Raw genomic sequence first — 9,290 nt, forward strand, 5'->3', positions numbered from 1 at the left:
GCAAGAAGGCAGCAGCTTCTTGCCCCTGAGCAAGAGCCAGGGCCATTAAACAGGTGCCACCTTTATTGGCAGTGGGGACAGGTAGCCCCTGGGCCTGTGGCCAAGGAGGTCATGTAGGCAGGGGCAATAAGGTCATATGTGTGGGACCAAGAGGCAACTGTTTAATGACACAAGAGCAGGGACAAGTAGTTCTGGTTTTCTTCCCATCGTTCTCTCCCTTGCAAAGGTGTGAACAGGAAAACACAGGAGCTGTTTAAGCACCTAGCACCTATCTCAACTGAAAAGTGTCTTACCTTGGTTTTGGAGGGGTCCCTGCTGTCACACTTTCTAGTGCGGGTTGATGTCACAATAACCACACCCAGAAATAAGTCCCACTAAATTCCATGGGGATGGCACTCATAGACGACTACAGCCTGAACGTGTTAGTTAGTTGTTGTTGTTTTTAATGTTTATTTGCTTTTCTGTTTTATCATATCATCAATACATAATATGTTACAGTCAAACACTTGGTATTAAGAAGGAGAAAAGGAAAAAGAAAGGAGAACAACATATATATATATATATATATATATATATATAGTAACATAACTTATTCCTCCAGTTTAATGTGTTAGTTTTAAAGGTATCACACACAGCTGTTAACAAGCCAGACCCAGATTACCAAATAAGAGTAGGCACTGGCCTATGAGCCCCATTCCTTTTAGGGGCCCCACAACAATGGATCAAAATAAATACTGTTTCTTTCGTGAGGGCTCCCCGGAGATTTCGACTGCCTAGGGGCCTCCACAGGGTTTAATCTGGACTTTCAGACCTGCGGAAAACTATTACCACCCACCCACCACAATTTATTTACTTCCATGGCTTATTCCACCAAGTGGGGAAACGGGACATGCTGCCCCTGATCCTTAAGCTTCCAAGGCACAATGGTCAAACTGAGTTTGCAGAGGGGACGTGCCAGTCCTAGTCAGGTATTTTAAAAACATCATGGAAATAGCATGTGGAAGGACTATGATGGCCACATTCCCCAAAAGTCATTCCCTTCAGGTTCCATGCACAACCTCCCCACTTTAGGGAAAGATCCAAAGGGGGAGGGTCTTCATATGTTCAGCTGAATGCACTTAGAATCCTCACTGTGACCATGAATTGTGACTATGTGTACTATTTCTATATAGTTTGGAAGAGTGTCTGAATAAGACTTTGATCAGGCTAGGAAAGTGATCTTACTTCAGTGCCACCAGAAGCCTGCTTCAGTGATATTTGCATCTGGTTAGACTCAGGAAAAAAAGAACAAAGCACCCTTCTCCTCCCTTTCCCATTCATTCCACCTGCATGAAATGATCCTGCTCAAACAAGACTGTTTTTCAACTAGAAATCACTTCCAGATCTGTAGGGTATTAACAGGCTGCAGACCAGCATTGCTATCAGGCTGGCTTGGGTGCTTAGCAACAATCTAATCCGCAGCATCCATCCCCAGGGCTGTGGCTCACATTACATTGTCAAGATACAGATGCTCTTTTGCCAGACCCACCCATGTCTGCTGCCTGGCAGAAGAGGGAGTCGCTGCTCCTGTCAACCCAAGCAGGAGCATGCTGAGCAGGACCCAAGCAAAGCAACGGGGCAGGTAGCAGGACAGGGCACTCTGCATATGGCCGATCGGTGCCACATGCTCATTATTATGAGGAGATAAGATGAGATTTTAGATCACGCTTGAGAATATCTTTATGTATCTTTATGGGGTGTCCATATCTTGTAAGATTTGCTGGAGTCAAGCAGACCACATTATGAGCAGTGTGCTGCTTACTCAGGTCCTCTTGGAGAAGAAAGAGAGAGCAGGGAGAAGCTTCCTTAAAGCAGCTCAGGGAGTATTTGCTCATCTAGCCCAGTATTGCTAATAATAATAATAATAATAATAATAATAATAATAATAATAATTTATTATTTATACCCCGCCCATCTGGCCGGGCTTCCCCAGCCACTCTGGGCAGCTTCCAACAAAATATTAAAATACAGTAATGCATCAAACATTAAAAGCTTCCCTAAACAGGGCTGCCTTCAGATGTCTTCTAAAAGTGTGGTAGTTGTTGTTCTCTTTGACATCTGGTGGGAGGGTGTTCCATAGGGTGGGTGCCACTACCGAGAAGGCCCTCTGCCTGGTTCTCTGTAACTACTACTGTGACAAGACAATTTTGAGGAAGATATGAATGCAGGAACTGCCTTAAATCAAATCAGACCATTGGCCCATAAGAAGTTGCTTTATACCAAGTCAGACAATGGTCCATCTAGTTCAGAATAGTCTACCCAAAGGGATCATCCATACTTCCAGTTGTCTGCTAGTCTCATGCTTTCTAGGCATGGGTCCAAGCGGTTTTGTGTTTGCCTCGCACCTTTCTCCTGGAAAACATGCTCTTCACCACTAAATTGGAACAAATGGAAATCTGCAGGAAACCCAAGTGCCATTTGGTCCAATTCAATGGCAAACTGCAGGTTTTCCCGAGGGGAAGCAGCAGGGCAAACAGAGGTGTGGACAAGCCCTGACTGTGGTGCTCCAGGATTTCAGACAAGAGTCTTTCCTAGGCCTACCCAGAGATGCCTTTTGGATGCAAAGCATGTTCTCTGTCTTTGAGCTACAGTCCACTCTGATCACCTGGTACCCAGTCCCTTTTTAACTGGAGATGCCAGAGATTGAAACTGTTTAGATTCACCCCTTTAAAAATTGACTGCAGTCTAAGCAGCTGTTTTAAGAGCAGTGGTTTATGCTCCTCAGCCTACTAAAATGGCTGTTTAATAGTGCACTCCAACTTCCCTTTCCCCCCTTAGCAAGTACATAGATCCAAGTGCCACACAATCCTATTAACTTCAGACATTGGTAAGCCATGCTCAGACAGGTCACTGTGCTGAACAATTTGCTGCTCTTCAGCCAATTCCTTCAATTATGCTTTCCCTATGTGACATTCTGTGTTTCCTAAACATTCAAAACCACAAAATACTCTGTTTAATCCAAGGCATTGATAGACAAGATTAAGAGTTGAAGAGTTTCTCAGCTAATTCTCAGTGAGAGTTCCCACATTCTACTTCTCCTTTTCCTCACTACTCCCCACAGATGTTCTCACATATTTTAAGAGCTACTTTTTCTTCTAAATGCTTTAAGTAATTAGTATCCGTATATTGTATGAAAAGTTTTATCCTCACTTATATACACTGGACTGGAATAATGTGCCGAAGAACAGTGAATTAATAGAATAACACTGCCCTGGAATCTTGAGCAGTTCAGAAATTTGTATTTATAAATAAAGTAATTAAGTGAATCGCCTTGCTCCGTTGCATGAAAGCAATCAGATCCATTCCCCCTGCAAAGTTTCCACCGATGGATGACTCTATAGCTTCTTCTGACTGAGCTTTGATACCTAGCTGTTGTCAGGATCCAGAGCAGGGATAACCAGTGGCATTGAGTTCTCAAGATGGTAAACCAAGGTCTGAAATTTTTTATATGCATTAAAGTAGTCATAAAGTTTCAGACAGGTTTGTTATTGGTCAGAACAATTTCTGTTTAATCAACACTTCGTTAACATTGGTTTAATATTATTATAACCCACTGTGGATTTTATGACTCAATAAACAAAAGTGTGTGTCTGCACAGCCTGCAGCAGCCTTTTTTTCTCAACCTGGCATGCTCTAGAAAATTTAAGTTCCAATTCCCATCAGCCAAGTCAGGGCAGATGTGCTGGTTGGAGCTGATGGAAGCTGTAGTTCAAATCTTCTGGAGGGCACCAGACTAGGGATGGCTAGCCTATAGTTTCCCATGTACGGTGGTACCTCGGGTTACATACGCTTCAGGTTACAGACTCCGCTAACCCAGAAATATTACCTCAGGTTAAGAACTTTGCTTCAGGATGAGAACAGAAATCGTGTGGCGGCAGCACGGCGGCAGCAGGAGGCCCCATTAGCTAAAGTGGTGCTTCAGGTTAAGAACAGTTTCAGGTTAAGAACGGACCTCCGGAACGAATTAAGTACTTAACCCGAGGTACCACTATATTCGATTTACATGGTCAGTAAGGCTCAGGAGTTGACATGTCACACTGTGGTTATATGAGAGGAAAACATGGCTGCTCCCATCTGTAAAATTATTTTTCTTTTATATTGTCGATGACATCTACTTGTCATTGTGAACCTAGCTTGCCTGACATAGGGATGGAGGAAAATTTCATTCCATTTCTGAACTGAGCTAATGCACAATTCCTTGTTGGAACCCGATTATTCTGTAAATTTCACTCCAAATTTGGTGATGCAGTTCTATGCTCTAAGCTCACTCCAGCTCCTTAATAACAGGGAAGTGCATACTTTAGAGGGATAAACATAAAAAACGGCATATTTGGGGGGGGGGGATGTGTACAATTTAAATGCAATTGTTGCTACAGTCTCTTTTCTGGAAAAAGAATAGCAGAAAATGGGATGGATCGGACATATGATTACTTCTGTAAAACTGACACATGCTGGAAATAGGCTGATCCATCTGTCCCCAGTCTGGCATGATTATGATGCTTCCTAAGATTGAAAGGAAGAGAGGGGGTGCATCAGCCATCTACTGTCGAATAGCTGCTTGTGTTGATTTTGGCACAGGCGACAGGGCTGCCATTCGCTATTAATCTTTCTGAGCAACTACTGCATGTTAAATAGTGTAGCATTATCTTTAAAAAGAATGACTGGCTATCTAGACATTTGTGTACAATTTGGCTGTATCCATTATGCTAAATGAGCCTGCATAGAGCAGTTGCCAGAATAATTCACAGAGATCATAGCAAGCCAGATTTTCCATGCCATAAAATTCTGTTTCTAAGTCATTTGCTATGGGTGGGGAGAGCAGGGATGATGTTTGGGCAATCCCAGATAGCTAAGCAGTCCCCTGAACAATGGGGGCATGGAGAGGCTTCTGGGAGAAAGAAGAGGTGGAGGCTTTCCTTCTGTGAGTGTCCTCAGATCTCCAGATCTTGGGATCTAAGTCTCTGGCCCAGTTCACCCATAATGCTAAGCCAATCCACAGCTCAAAATGAATGAGCAAGCATGCAGGCTCCTGGAAAGTAGAATGTGGCTGTTTTGCTCCTCTTCTAGTCCTGCTGCAACTGCACTAAGCCACAGAACAAACCTTGGTTACAGCTCAGCGTTTCTCTGGAGCAAAACAAACCATGTACCTGGGTTTGGCTGTAATGCTGAGCTGGACCATAATGTAGCAGCAGAGAAACCAGGGCAGGAGCATAGCGACTGCAATCTCTGCTCCAGGAACTTGCACATTTCTTGTTCACACCAAAGTTAAAGGGTATCTTTTGAGTAATTTTACAGGACAAGAGACCTCTATATCTTTTGAGTACGTTTCTTCCTTTATGAACTTTCTCCTTTTTTATGTCTCTGAAGGGCTTCCCTACACCACTCCAGTGCATTATATATTTTGCTCAGAAGTATGCCTTTAGGGTTATTTCAGCTGCAAACCAACTTGGAGAAAATGTCATTTGGAATATTGCCTGGTGATTTCAAATACCCCGAGCTCATTATAACAGTAATTACTTCTTGTCTTCTAAAATGTCAAGAACTAATTGGCCACTAGAAGTAATATTCTGTAAGTAAATAAAGGTAACTGTGTAGCTTCCAGACTATGGCCGGGAAGGTGGGCTGAATTTGAACATTTCATATTTTGCAGGAACTAGTAAATGTTCCTTAAAAAGAAACGCAGAGAGTGAAGCCCAACCAGAGGAATGGCAAATGTTTTCTTTTAACCACGGTTACACAGTGCCTGGATTCATTCAATGTCACCAAACTATTCTGAGTCAGGCTACAATTTATGTTAAATGTATTTTGGCATTTCTCACTGGAAGGACAGATCCTGAAGCTGAGGCTCCAATACTTTGGCCACCTCATGAGAAGAGAAGACTCCCTGGAAAAGACCCTGATGTTGGGAAAGATTGAGGGCACAATGAGAAGGGGACGACAGAGGACGAGATGGTTGGATGGTGTTCTTGAAGCTACCAGCATGAGTTTGACCAAACTGCGGGAGGCAGTGGAAGACAGAAGTGCCTGGCGTGCTCTGGTCCATGGGGTCACGAAGAGTTGGACACGACTAAACGACTAAACAACAACATTTTGGCATTTGTTTATTATGTGGTGGTTGATTTTTAAAGCAGCCACCTAAGGTCCTGGTCTGGAATAGTCATGCAGTATGGATTCTTAGTCCTTCCCCTAAACGGTGATCATTGTGAAAATCACACACCACACCCTGAAGCTATTTGGCCCATGAGAGATGCTGCTATTAGAAGCCATAGCAGATTTCCTCTGGGACAAAGAGGAGCTTTAGAGTAGATTTTTAGCAGGACACCAGCATTGGGATAGTGGTGGTAACTGAATTCCCATCACCTGCACTGTGGTTCAGCCCAGATCAGGACTACTCCAGGGTGTGTGCGTGTATGTGTGTTTAAAGCACACCCATATACATATTCACACATTTACAATAACTCATATTGGATCTTAGGGCTATGCATTAACCATTGCTTTTCATTGCCAGGGCTCTGCACATTCATTATTTGAGACACCATTTTGGTGTATCTTATTCAGAAGCTGTATCCTAACAGATCAATCCATAGTGTCCCCATGTGTAGAATTTCATTTGGGGCCCTTGTATTATTATTATTATTATTATTATTATTATTATTATTATTATTATTATTACAATTACACATCCAGGATGATTTGTGCTCATGATGGTATTGAGGTAGTTATATGTGACCCTGCTTTCTTTTCTTTTTTAAATATACTTTCTTATTTTCAAAGTTGACATTAATCCCAGAATAAAAAATTCCAAATTGTAACTTAGAATAAACTAAATACAGCATATGGCTGTATATATTCATTGCGTTTGTTATTCTGGTACAGCAAGAGAACCCATTTCCCCATAAATATATGAGGTTGATTCTCCTAGAGCAGGTTAATTTAATCATTGCAACCATAGACCAAATATTTTCAATTCATTCAAAACTAGAAGGAGGTGATGGTTTTTTTGTATTTGCAATTACTATTTTTTCTGTGGGGATCAAATTAATTTCTAGCTCAGGATCACTGTTTTTAAATAACCCAGCAAAAAATATCTCAGAGTCCAAAGGAATATAAATTTCTGAGATAACGTTAGATACAGAGTTCTAGAAGGTTGATGATCCCACTTTCAATGCTGCTTATGCCTGAAAATGTTTCAGGGTGGACATACTGCTTCTGTGTGTGCAGTTGTGCATATCCTACAACTTCCTGCTGAAATCCTCTAACTTTTCATGTCACTTTTTCTTGGGGGGGGCAGGTGGAGTTCCTGCCTTTATTGCACTGCAGCACAAGAGTGCTCTCCTAGTGGCAACAATGCAGTATCATTCTGGAAGCACAACAGAACAACAAATAAAGTGGAACGATATGTAGACAATCAAGTTTAATTCCACCACTAAAACACTATTATTGCATCAATGACATGTTGTAGAATACACTCACAAAAAACACAAGGTCAGAGGGGCCCTTGGTGTCTTCACCACTTGAATAAAGCTATACCACCGGTCCATAAAACCAGCAACATAGCCAAGGTAGCTTCTTGTCTTGTGCAGTTTTCTATCCATAGTTACACCATTCTTATATCAAACCAGCATCCTCATCCTCCCGGTGCTTTGGAAGACTGGGAATCATGAGCAAGATTAATCCACTGTAGATGTGTGCCATAGACAGATGCCATTATATCTATGGGGATGATTGTAGCCAAATGAAAATATTCAGCTGTTAATGTATAAGAAGAAAGAACTAGGAACAGTAGCTATTTGTTACCTGTAGCAGTGATAGAGCATCCATGCCTTTATTTATTACTCTTGTTTCCATTCCTCTGTGTTAATCATTTAAATAGTTTGCCGCTTCAAACGCTCCATTTGTTCCAAATGCTTCAAGGTGCATCCTTGAAATGATATTCTAGGCAATTGTTTTATCTCAGCAAACATTGTTTATCATTAAGAGTGATAAACGGCTGTGAGAATGCCGGGATGAGTAGTACGCAAGGGTCCTAATAGCCTTTTTGTACAGAGAACGGGTCCGGGAGACATCATTGTAGCAGCAAGCAGGAACAAAAGGGGTTCTCCTTTCAATATTCAGCAATGCATTAGCACCACCTAAAGGTGGATTGTATGTATTCCCATTTGCAATTACTGTGAAATATGAAATACCGTAGATTTTAAAAAAATTTTAAATGTCCAGTAGCACCTTAGAGACCAACTAAGTTTGTTCTTGGTATAAGCTTTCATGTGCATGCATTTGTGCGATATGCCCAGTTTCCTTCCAGTAAAATACAAGTCCATTGGCAAAAAAGTCTTATTTCTTTGACTAGTCATGAGAACCTCCGTACAAAAAGAAAGCAGAATTTTCCATCCTGATTCTGTGCTTTCTGCATGAACAATATCATTTTTCTTCATGCAGCAATTGGCTTGGGTGTCAGATAGATTTACTCACCATCCTTTCAGTTTTGCTTCTTGTTTTCATTTTTAATCCATTTTATTTCCTTATTATCTACCATGCACTTGGACCCCATAAAATTCGCTTGTATTTCCTGGAAAAGATACTGCAACCGTAGCGTAGCAACTCCAGAGTTTCCCCTGCCATAATTATTGCATTTATTTCTAAATCATTAGTTTATTCTTAAATATATGACAAGTATTGATATTTATATATAATGCAACACATGCTACAAACCTATCATAATGGTATGAAAATAGAATAGCAAATACATTCTAAGACTGAGTCTAATTATTTCTTATATTCGTAGTACAAATAGAGTACATGGAATTGCTTCTGAAGACTGCCTGAAAACTTCAGTTAGTTTCTAATGCATCTGGTAGGCTCCTAATTGGGACTGACCACTGAGAACACATTTCACTGGTTCTTAAAGAACTCCACTGACTCCTGGTCTGCTTCTAGGCATAGTTCAAAGGGTTGGTGCTAACTTGTTAATCCTTGAGTTCTTGGTGACTTGAGGGAATGTCTTCTCCCACCCTGAGTGCCTCTATCATCAGTGGACAAGGGCTGTAGCTTAGTGGAAGAACAACTGTTTTGCATGCAGAGGGGTCCCAGCTTCACCCCCCAGCATCTCCAGATGGGGCTCAGAAAGACCCCTGCCAGAAAGTCAATATACACCATACTGATCTAAGCGGACCAATGATTTGATTCAGCGTAAGGCAGCTTCATATCAGCGCTGGATTTAGGGCAGTGTGGGTGGTTCCCCCAAACAGGGTACC

Source organism: Podarcis filfolensis, assembly GCF_964270895.1.
Source record: "Podarcis filfolensis genome assembly, chromosome: 4".
In the NCBI taxonomy this organism is placed as follows: domain Eukaryota; kingdom Metazoa; phylum Chordata; class Lepidosauria; order Squamata; family Lacertidae; genus Podarcis; species Podarcis filfolensis.